Source organism: Macaca fascicularis, chromosome 12, assembly GCF_037993035.2.
Source record: "Macaca fascicularis isolate 582-1 chromosome 12, T2T-MFA8v1.1".
NCBI classification, from domain to species: Eukaryota; Metazoa; Chordata; class Mammalia; order Primates; family Cercopithecidae; genus Macaca; species Macaca fascicularis.
In genome coordinates, this window is record NC_088386.1 from 134816519 (window position 1) to 134829056 (window position 12538).

Sequence of the window (12538 nt, forward strand, 5' to 3'; positions counted from 1 at the left end):
AGACCCGGGCCTGGGAGAGCAGAGGGGGCCTCAGCCCTTTCCCAGTGCCTAGTCCTCTGCTGCTCCCCAGCAGCCTCAGCACGAGAGACCATTGCTGTCACACCTATGCCCCACTCTTTTTTTTTTTTTTTTTTTTTTTTTGAGACGGAGTCTTGCTCTGTCGCCCGGGCTGGAGTGCAGTGGCCGGATCTCAGCTCACTGCAAGCTCCGCCTCCCGGGTTTACGCCATTCTCCTGCCTCAGCCTCCCAAGTAGCTGGGACTACAGGCGCCCGCCACCTCGCCCGGCTAGTTTTTTGTATTTTTTTAGTAGAGACGGGGTTTCACCGTGTTAGCCAGGATGGTCTCGATCTCCTGACCTCGTGATCTGCCCGTCTCGGCCTCCCAAAGTGCTGGGATTACAGGCTTGAGCCACTGCGCCCGGCCACTGCCCCACTCTTGATACAGCAGTGTGCCCATCCTGTGCACCGTCCCTGCTGTCCAAAGTCAGGGCCAGCCTTCCCTGCTGCTCACCCTGGGTGGTATTCCCTGCTCTCCCAAGCATGGCATTCATTTGTGCCATCACCTGCCTGCCTGTCCGAACGAGTCACTGTCTGCTCCACGTGCATCTGTGCCATGTTGACTGTGAGCTCACCAGGCAGCTGGCTAAGGATGGAGCACCCGGATGTGCAGGTTAGGTTGGAATCCTGCCCAGAAATCCCACAAGGACCATGATCTGCCACCAAGGAGAGTCAGCCCAGGTCTGGTGCAGGTGGGCACCTCTGCATGAGGGCAAGGGTCCATGACCTGCCCGCTGCCTCCTTACCGTGTCAGCACCCATGAGCACTGTGGGGGTGGGTGGTGCTTGTGGACCTCAGGGTGGAGGCTTCCAGCTCTGGGGACTGTGAGTCACCAGGTCACTACCCTGAGACACCAAAGGCATGTCTCCTGGGGGACGCCTGGTACTGGGGTCTGCTGGGTGGAGCTGCTCACCAAGCAGTGGGCACACAGAGCCCACTCAGCTCCCAGACAGGGGTTCTGGAAGTAGGGATCTCTGGCAAGATGGCGGTGGCCTGTAAGCCTCATTTCCCACTCCCACCCTGCCCCCAGGTCCACCATGGCAAGGACACGAGCTCTGGAAACACCAGCATGACCTCAGCTTCCATCTGGCTCCTGGTGGTGACCTTGGTACAGCACTGGCTTCCACAAATGCACACACTGCACATGCACACACCACACACACATGCATGTACACATACCACACAACGCACATGCACACAAACCACACACACATACATGTACACACACACCACACACACACATGCACACACTGCACACGCACACAGCACACATACGCATGTACACACACACCACACACATAAATGCACACACTGCACATGCACACACCACACACACGCATGTACACACACCACACACATGCATGTACACACACGTGCACACACCGCACATGCACACACACCACACACACACACACTGCGCATGCACACACCACACACACATGCATGCACATACACCACACATACAAACATGCCCACACTGCACATGAACACACCACACACGCACATGCGTGTACACACATGCGCACACACCGCAATGCACACACACCACACACATGCCCAAGCTCACACTGCACATGCACACACCACACACATACATGCATGTACACACACACACTACACATGCACACACACCACACACGCATGCACACACTGCACATGCACATCACACACACACATGCATGTACACACACACCACACACACATGCATGTACACACCACACACACAGGCACACACAATGCATGTGCACACACTTGGCACACTTCAAACAGACGCACACATACCCATGCCACATGAATGTATGCACATACGACCAGCACACACATGCACACGTGTGCACGCACGAGACTCTGGGGAGAGAGAATAGGGCAGCAGTGGTCCCAGCAGCAGGAGGCCCCGCCCTTCCCCGTACTGTCTGGCAAGCTCTGCAGAGGCCCGTAGGGGCCACGAAGACAGCGGAGGCCACGATGCCCTCCTTCCTGAAGTGATTCAAATAGAAATAATCCCAAATCACACAATGCAAAGCTGATGGACGGCGGGGCCAGAAGGAGTCTCTTTCTTGGTTTCCAAGTTAAAAACTTCATTCTTCCTCTGCCCAGTGCCCTGAGCCTGGTTTCCTGCTGAGAAACAGCCCCTTGTCACCTTTGTGGGGGACCCAGCCCTGTGAGTGTCCACACCCAAGCCCAAGGCAGAGGAGGTGAGGAATGAGAGTGCCCCATGCAAATGAGGGGGCAACCTGACCCCACGTGGGAGGTCAGGGATGGAGTTCAGTGGGGGCCTCAGAGCAGTGACCCAGCCAAGGGGGTCATCCCAGGGCCTCCCTGTGGTGGCTGCATCTCTGGGCATCACTGGCGGCTGCCTGTTCCCGGCCCACCCACCCCACACTCTGGTCGGCATATCAGGGTCTCCTTCTCCCCCAACCCTGGCCTCTCCTGGGGTCTCTCCTGGGGCTTTGTCTCCAACTCTGGGTGCCCTAGGAGCCGGTCACCAACACCATAGGCTGCGTGGAAATACGTGGCCGTGAATACAGGCTCACTTCCTGTTTTCACCCCTGCACACACACTCCTGGAAGAGGGGCAGAAAGATGCTGGCTTCCGGAACACGCACGTGTGTATCTATGGCTCCATACGCACGCTGGCATGCATGTATTTGCGTGTGTGCGATGCATGTCTGTGGACGCAGGTACATGCTGTCCTGTAACCTGCTGCTGGCTCCTCCTCCCTAGGTGTTGTGGGGCCACTTCCCTGTGCTGGCTCCTGCTCCAGGGTCTCACAACTGCTCTGGCGTTAACCAGAGCCCCCTGCAGTCATGGCCCTGAGAACAGACCTGTGAGAGCTGGTGTGCACGTATTTTCAGGGTCAGATGACTGAGTCCGCAGAACAGGAGAGCGTTCAGAGCCCCAGGGGCTCTCTAAAGGAAAACATACCCCAAATCCCCCTCACTTCCACCTGTGTTCAAGGGCAGCCCGACGGAGGCCCCAGCTGTCAGGCGACCAGGTCAAGCTGAGGGGCCTGGGTGCAGACACGTGGGGTGAGGGAACCTGGAGGGGGCAGCAGCGCTGCTGGGACCTCTGCACCCAGCCAGGCCCTGGCATCGCAGACCATCCTTGAGGGAGGACCACTGGCCAGGCAGGTGGGGGCCTTGAGTCTGAATTTCCCCGCAGGGCGAGACACGCGGGGGGCGGGGTTTCCTCTGCAGGTCCACAGGCTCAGATCTGAAACACAGCCTTGGGCCTGTGCAGTGGCCAAGACCAACACGTCTCGATGGAAAAGTCTCACTCTTTGCTTTTGAAAGCAACTGCAGACAGAGGTGGGCCTCCAGGTTGTAGCTGATGGAACACAGGTCCAGTGGGAGCCCGGAGTCATGGGGCAGCCAAGAGGCAACGGGAACTCAGCCCGAGGTCAGCCATCTCCCTGTGGCCCCAGTGCCGTCTGCAGGATGCTGTGTGGCTCTGAGTGACCTTAGTTTGAGGGGTTGCTGGCAGCCCTGAGCACCCCAGAAGAGGAGGTGGGGGCCCTCACAGGAGACCTCTGGGTAAGCCTCTGGGTAAGGCTGAGTGGGAACGGACTGTCTGGAAGAGGGTGGCCCGGGTGGGCAGGGGGGTTCCTGGGGAGGGGCAGTATACTCCACGTGGCTACAGAGGCCAGGTGCAGCCTTGCGTTATCCTGTGCCTGCAGGGCCATGAAAATGGCGATCAGTCATAGAAACGATGCCGTCGGAGGCTCTTCAAACACCTCACTGTGTGTGGCATGGGTATGCCTGCGGGCCGCCACACATAGGGACCAACCTGTAAAGGGGCAATCTGCCCCACAGATGCCTTCAACCCACAGACTAAGATGCCATGTCGTCTGGGGCCGGGGCCACCTGTACCGTCCCTGCGTCCTGCTTCTCTGTGGGCGGCATCACCCACAGTCTGTCTCCCGCTTAAGCCCTTTGGCTTGGGGCGAGACAAGTCTAACCCTCCATCCACGGAGCACCGCCTCACTGCCCACACAGGATGGGAGCCTCCTGAGCGGCAACGGCCAGGGCAAGCGAAGGCCCAGAGAGCACGGCGATGGCAGCCCTCATGGGATTGAATGTGGGCACCTCATAACTGAAAGATAGTGCAAAGGTCTGTTCTGACTCCCAGCCCGCAGGAAGACTCAAAGTGTCCTCTCCCTAAAGGAAGCCGACAGCTGCCTGGGAGAGTCAGGGCTCTTTAGAAACAGCCAGGCCTTTTGCCTGCTCATGGCCACACTGGTTTACACCCCAGTGGACTTGACTTTCCCCCTCCAAGCCCCAGTCTCCCTGAGATGAAGACTCCAATATCTACTCCTGGGCCTGCTCGCTGCCACCTGCCAGTTCTGTCCTCCTGAATGCAGACTCTCATCCTGACCCGGGCTGGGCTTAGGGCTGCCTTTTTCCTACCACCCCATCCAAGGCTGAGCGGAATCGCCCATCCTCCACATGCTTCCAGCAGCTCTCATCACTCGCTGACTCAGTGATTCAGGAAACAGACCCGACTGCTGAAAGAAAGTGGGGAGGGCATGAGTGGGAGCCGGAGGAGGGGAGAGGGATGGGAGCGATGCAGGGGTGCATTGGCCAGGAAGGATGACCAGGCTATGCCCGGGTTCCTGGGGTCTCGGGATGAAGCGTGGGAGGGAGCCGGGAGGGCAAGAAGCTGTCCGGCAGCTCTGCATCGCAGGATGTGTGTTTAGGTGTTTGTGTGTTTACACATGCCTGATTATCAGTGTTCCCCCCTGAAATCCTCCAGAAGATATGTTTACATCTGCACCCATGGAACCTGTGAATGGACCCTACTTGGAAACAGCCTTTGCAGATGTAATTAAGTGAAGGATCTGGAGATGAGACCATATGGATTTGGGGTGGCTCCTAAATCCAAGGCCAGCCTTACAACAGAAGGGCAGTGGGAGATTTCAGAGAACGCCGGGAGATGATAGAGCCAGAGATGGGAGTGATGTGTCCACAAGTAAGGAACGCTGGAGAGCAGCCTGGAGCCGGTGCTCCCTCAGAGCCTCCAGAAGGAATCAGCCCCACCCACACCTCGATTCAAATTTCTGACCCCAGAACTCTGGGAGAATCCACTTCTGAAGCCATCAGTTTGTGGGTGCTTGGTGCAGCAGCCACAGGGAATGAATACAGACCCTGAAAGTGACATCAAAGAAGGAATGACCTGTGAATGCACAGGAGAGAGGGACGGGGGCAGCCTGCAGACAGGAGACCTTGGCAGGCTCATGGAAGATGAGTGGGAAAGGGTGGGCAGCTCCTCGGCTGAACCTCGAAAGCGGAAATGCAGCAGGGAGGCCTGAGTCTGGCAAGCTGGACCAGCAGGCTGGTCCCAGAAGGACTGGGGACTGGCAGGTGACAAAACCTCTAATTCTGAGGTACAGCATGGGGCTAAAGCCGCAGGATTGGCTGATGGTCTGCAAGAGGCATGGGGAGACCCTCTTCCCAGCTCAGAGTTGATGACCACTCTCCCCCACTCCTGCCAGCTGGAGGAGTCCAGGAAGGGTCTGAACCCCAGCACAGCCGTGTGGAGCAGGTGGGAATGGAGGATTTGGGGTAACTCTAGGAGGCTCCCCACTTCTCCCCTGCTCAGCGCCAGCCGCTGGAAGCCCAGGCCGGAGGCAGGAGAACCCCTCTCAGCTTCCATTATAAATGGACACCCGGGACAGACAGGCCAGAACAAACACACAGAAGAAAGAGCACAGGGGAAGGGAGAGAACCACGTCAGAGGTGCTGCTGGAGAGAAGCTCCCGTATCTCCGAGATACAGCGACCGGCAAAAAAGAAAACTGAGAATTCCAGAGATCTCCTGTGAATTAGGAAAACCATTTTTTTGAATGGAAACTTTAGTAGCAGTTTTGGAAGATGAAATGAGGGAAATCACATGCAGCAGAGCAAAATGACAAAGAGAAGAAGAGAAAAAAAAAAAAAAACAAACCAAGATTTGAGCAGAGCACGAATCCAGGAAGTCCAATGAAGAGTCCCAGAAAGACAGAACAGAGAGAAGCAGGACTCAGAGCTTAGAGGCGTTTCCAGGTTGAAAGGGCCATGGGAATGTCCTACACCGAGAAGGAAAGAAGAAGAAGGGAAGGAAAGAAGAAGAAGGGAGGGAAAGAAGGAGGAGGGAGGGAAAGAAGCGCGGCCCACAGCCGCACACAGTGCTGACGTCAAAGCACCAGTGCTAGGATGATAGAGGGAGCTAGTAGTTATCGTCCCTCTCCCCCGCCCAGGTTCTGAGCAATTTGGAAAAATAAAACAACAGAGAGGCGGAAGAGGGCTAAGTGTCACCTTTACAATCAGTGGAGGCTCAGCCAAGGTCAAGACCATCTGTGGGAACCCAGTGGGCCTGGCCTGGGGTACCCAAGCCCACTGCCTTGACCACCCACCCAGGCTCTAGGACTAGAAAGAAGGTGGGCTGGGCTGCAGGAACCCCGTGAGTCTTTCTGAATCTCCAGGGACATCACTGCTCCACGCTGGAACAGAGAGAGCCATGGCGGGAGACAGGCTATAGGGGACCCCATTGTGGAAACAGGAGTGGGGAGAAGCCAGACCCCCTGGCCTCAGCAAAGCCTTGTCCATTGGAACCACATTGGACAGCCCCACAGCAGTGCTGGGACAGTGGGGTGACGGCTTCGACCCCCGGCGTGTGGACCCAGGTGCCCTGTCAGCTGTGAGTGCAGAGTAAAGACATCAGCAGCAGCCCCAGGCCTCCCCACCAGGACCTTGCAGGACCCCAGGCCCACGCCCAGATTCCGTGGTTTAAGGGAAGTTTGGCTGGAGCTATGTGTGAGGTGCGGCAGAATGTGGGGCGCTCACAGCTGGGGTGGCAGCAAGCGGTGAGCTGCCAGTGGGGAGGCGCGCTCACTGGAGCCCAGGACACTGTGGAGGCTCCTGAGGGCTGTGCACGCACGACTGGGAGGGACAGAGCTAGGGAAGAAACTCTGGTCTGCTCTCTTCCCCCACACCGGTCGCCTTCCACAGGCCCCCACTGACCCCCAACCAGAGGGCACAGAGCAGGGATCTCTGGGGCAAACGGGAAAAGGTCAGCTCCCCTCCCTGCTGGCCTGGCTCAACAAGCTCCCCCAAAACTAGGGCGAAAACCAGCAGATCTGGGAAGCAAACGATTCCGCCTAGAGGACAGCAACATCGCAAGCAGGGTTCCAGTGTGGCCTCGGGCAAAGCAGCCCAGTGCTGGGTGTGTCACCAAAGCAATGTCTGCAAGGAAAGCAATGGCGCTGAGAGACCCTGGGTGCTTTGTGTGTGTGTGTGTGTTTGTTTGTTTTGTTTTGTTTTTTTAGCAAAGTTTGGGGCTGAACGAGTGAAAAGTTCATGAAAAGCCACACACACACCAAAAAAAGAAAAGGGAAAACAGGAAACAAACAATGATTAACTTTAAGAAAAACAAAAAGTTTGAAAAGGAAAGAAGTGGGATTGCAGTATGTGATTCCGTTTTGCGAACTGTGATTGTATCACAGCTATAACGATGGAAACAGGAAAACAGATTCAACTATTAATTAAGACTTAATTCAGAGAGGCGCAAGAGGAGCAGAAACAGGCAGGAAGGTGGATGTTGAAGAGCTGAGTCCTCGGCTCCCGGGGTGGAAAGACAGAAGATCACGCCTAGAACTGAAGAATTCATAAAGAACATTCTAAGCATGCTATAATTATTATTATTATTATTATTATTATTCTTTGAGATAATAATAATAGCTTGTTAATAATAGCTTGTTAGTATTTTATTATTTGAGAGTATATTATTATTATTTGAGATGGAGTCTCGCTTTGTCACCCAGGCTGGAGTGCACTGGCACAATCTGGGCTTACTGTAGCCGCCGCCTCCCGGGTTCAAGAGATTCTCCTACCTCAGCCTCCAGAGTAGCTGGGATTACATGCACCTGCCACCACGTCTGGCTAATTTTTTGTACCTTTTAGTAGAGTTTAGAGAAACATGGCGGGGTTTCGCCATGTTGGCCAGGCAGGTCTTGAACTCCTGGTCTCAGGTGATCCACCTGCCTTGGCCTCCCAAAGTGCTGGGATTGCAGGCGTGAGCCACCGCACTCCACAGCCTAAGCATGTCATTTTTAAATATGGAGATTAATACCAGAAGAAATGGATAAAAACACTGAAAGAACCCTCCCAACGCTGGGGCTCTGGGATGTGAAAGGAGGAAGACAAGAGCTCTTTTCCATTGTAAGCTTGTTAATATTTTAGGACAGATAGATAATAGGTAGACAGATGATAGGTAGGTAGGTAGGTAGATAGATTCATCTGAGATCAAAAGCTTAAACTTAAAAATTACACCATAGTGAACAGGGAACACTTCTACGCTGCTGGTGGGAATGTAAACTCACACAGCTGCTATGGAGAGCAGTGTGGAGACTCCTTAAAGAACTAAAAGTAGAATTACCATTTGATCCAGCAATCCCACTACCATATCTACCCAGAGGAAAAGAAGTCATTATACGCAAAAGATACTTACACATGCATGTTTATAGCAGCACAATTCACAATTGCAAAATCGTGGAGTCAACACAAATGCCCATCAATCAACGAGTAGATAAAAAACTCTGGTGTGTGTGTGTCTGTGTGTATATATATATATGTGTGTGTGTGTGTGTGTATATATATGTGTGTGTGTGTGTGTATATATATATATATATATATATATATATATGACGGAATACTATGCAGCAATAAAAAGGAATGAATCAACAGCATTTGCAGTGACCTGGATGAGACTGGAGACTATTATTCTAAGTGAAGTAACTCAGGAATGGAAAACCAAACACCGTATGTTCTCACTGATATGTGGGGGCTAAGCTGTGAGGACTCAAAGGCATAAGAATGACACAATGGGCCGGGCACGGTGGCTCAAGCCTGTAATCCCAGCACTTTGGGATGCCGAGATGGGTGGATCATGAGGTCAAGAGATCGAGACCATCCCAGCTAACCCAGTGAAACCCCATCTCTGCTAAAAAATACAAAAAACTAGCCAGGCAAGGTGGCGGGCACCTGTAGTCCCAGCTACTCTGGGGGCTGAGGCAGGAGAATGGCATAAACCCGGGAGGCAGAGCTTGCAGTGAGCTGAGATCTGGCCACTGCACTCCAGCCTGGGTGACAGAGTGAAACTCCGTCTCAAAAAAAAAAAAAAAGAATGACACAATGGACTTTGGGGACTTTAGGAGAAGAGTGGAGGGGGGGCGAGGGATTAAAAGACCACAAACAGGGTGCAATGTATACTGCTCAGGTGATGGGTGCACCAAAATCCCACAAATCACTACTAAAGAACTTACTCATGTAACCAGATGCCACCAGTACCCCAATAATTTATGGAAAATAATCACACCACAGCAGGAGAGATTTTAATGGTCATTGTGTGTAATAAAGAGGTCCATGTCTGCACACACATTTCAGGCTTTATCAGTTTTCCCACAGGGCCCTTCTGGGTTCAGTCGCTTCTCCCGGGACAAGCTCCCAGCGCCACGTCCCCTCGGTGCTCAGTCTCAGTTGTGTCCTTGCATCCACCGGTCAGGAGAGACTCACTTCTTAGGCATGCCCAAGAAGATGGGAGGAGCCACAAGGAGTCAGGGGGCAGGAATGTCCGAGTGGGGACGACGCAGTAAGCGGCTGGTCCATTGGTGACCATGTCTATGCCACAGTCACCTTTTTTCACACATTCGTTGGACAGAGAGGACTAAGCCCATGAAAACGCAAGTAACAGGGACTCTCTCCCTTATCCCCAATTCACAGAGAAGCACACAGAGGTCTAGTAAGGCGAGCTGACTTGCCTGGGAGTAAAGGGGCTATGATTACAGCAGGGCCTGCCTGACTTCCAGGGCTCCAGAGCTCGGAGCCTCATGTCACCTTCTCCCCTGTCTGTGGGCACAGGCATGACTTGACGTGAAAAGCCTGGAAAGTAAAATGCATCTGTGTTAAATGCACTGAGAGAGGGTCACATTTAAAATATGTCTTCAATGCATTTTAATCAAGTATTTCTCTTGCAGTGAGAATGATCATACCCCAGTCTGACAGTTTCATATCAAATCTCTTCAAATTGTGTTATCTTAGAGTACCCACATGTGTATGCCTCCCTTGGCCAAATGAAATAGTTCCTTAGTGAACACTAAAACTGTGGTCTGAAAAGCTTGTTGAAAATATGGACAGAGGCACGTAACATGTAGGTCACTGGAAGCATTTCCCCAAAGGCACAACCTACATCCCTCTGGGCCTCCAGGACTGAGGAAGCCAGAAGCCCCATTCCAGGAGGACACACATCGTAGAAAAGGCACCTAATAGACATTTACATGGCAGGTCCCACCATTCATCTAGCAACAACTGGTACGGCATTAGGCAGCCCATGCTCCCACAGTGGCCTCGGTCCTTATGAAAGAAACAGGACCTGTTGGATTAACTCCTCCCAAACTGAGCGTGCCCAGCAAGCATTCTTACTGGAGGATTCTCCACCAGGAATTCTGGGGCCAAGGATTGGTATTCCAACAGAGAGACCCACCTTCCCATCTTCTTGTTTCAGCCTGTGGCAGCATGTACCTTCCACCTGCGTTTTAGTGACCCACCATCTGCACCACTCCATTTGCTTCAGTATCCCCTTTGTTGACATCATCTCCACCTTGGACAGTGGTGCTGGAGAAGCAGAAACACTGTGATTCTCTCCTCCTCGATCTGAACGGGAGCTGGGAAGGCTGGGCCTGCAGTCTTGAGGGGCTCGGAGGAGTCTTGGCTCCGTAAGCTACCAGCTGCCCAAACTAAGCGAGCAATGGGGTGGAAATGCCCAGGAAATGTGCAGAAGGAAGAGTGCCCTGTCCTCTCTGCTCCCCTTCCCCACCTGGGGGTGGTGGAGTCTGCCTGTGCTGGCTCAGTGCCTGGACTTGCACGGCAAGGCCTAAGGGTTGGTGAAGAGACAAAGGTGGAGAAATCGGGACAGTGAGAGGACTGGAAGTGGCTGGGAGTCACCTGTGGAGGAGAAGGAAGGACGGGACAGGAGCAAAGCAGGAGGCAGAAGGAAGTGCAGGAGTGCTGGGGGCTGGGGTATCTCTGGGTTCAGGGCTGAGAGTGAGAGAAGCAGTTTGTGGGGAGTCATAGCAAGCAATGCGGAGAGTGGCCAGGGAGAGAGAAATGTTAGGATTTTTGCATACGTTCAGAGTACACCTTCCTCCCACAAGCATCTTGGGACTTCAGTAAAGATTTGAACTACTGGGGTTGCTCTGCCTGTGGAATGGCTATTCTTTATTCCTTTACTTTCTTAATAAACTTGTTCTCACTTAAAAAAAGACTTGAATTATTTTGGCATTAGACAGTGTGATGATTAATTTATGGTCAGCTTGTCTGGACCACTGTGCTAAGATATTTGGTCAGACATTACTCTGGATGCTCCTGTGAAGGTGTTTCTAGATGACATTAGCATTCGAGTAAAGCAGGTGGCCCTCGTCCAAGGGGGTGGGCCTCACCCAATCAGTCGAAAGCCTGATTAGAACAAAGAGATTGACCTGCCCTGAGCAATAAGGAATTCCGCCCCCAGACTGCCTTAGGCCTGGAACTGCGACATGAGCTCCTTCCCAGGTTTCCAGCCTGCCGGCCCACCCTGAAGAGTTTGAACTTGCCAGTGTGAGCCAGTTCCTTAAAATCACTCTCTTCTGATGTGCACACCTTGAGTGGCTCTGCTCCTCCGGAGAACACGAACCAGCACAGTTAGTGTCTTCATGAAGACGTAAGTCCTGTATTAGAGGCCCCTGGAAGGACAGGCAGGTGCTAAGCTGAAGGCACCCACAAGGGAACACGACTGACGTCTATCCTGGGGCCTGGGAGGCACACAGGGGAGCCACAACCTGGGCTGGGACCGAGGGAACGTGGCTTGGGGATCCATAACCCACACAGAAAACAACCAGATAAGAATAAAGCAAGCAACAAATGACGTGCAAGACGAAAGAGACGAAGGGTCTTATAATAAGAAAAATACAAACACCCAATGATAAAAATATCCACCTCCTGAGATGGGTCTCAGCTCCCGCCTGCCCTCGCCTCGGCCTCCGTCTCGATGATGCATGGGGGCTCACAGCACCTTCCTCCAGGACGAGTTGGGGCAAGGCATGAATACGCTCTGCACGGGTCCAGCACCCAGGAAGTGCCCAGACACGGGCGCAGTTGCTGCTGGCCATGGAAGGGGTGGCCCGACCACCTCCCCCTCTCCACTTGGCTTCTTCCTCCATAAGCCATGGGATGGGATGGGTGTCCTGCAGAAGCCATCAGGTCTGTAATGGGCTGAAGTGTGTCCCCCCAAAATTCACACGTTGAAGTCCTGACCACCAGTGCTTTAGGCTTTATCTGAAGGAGGCTTTATCTGAAGGAGGCCTTCTCTGGAGAGAGGGTCTCCACGGAGGTCACTGAATTAAAATGAGGTCATTAGAGAGGACACTGATCCAACAGGGCCAATGTCCTCATAAAGAGGAGATGTGGGGACAGA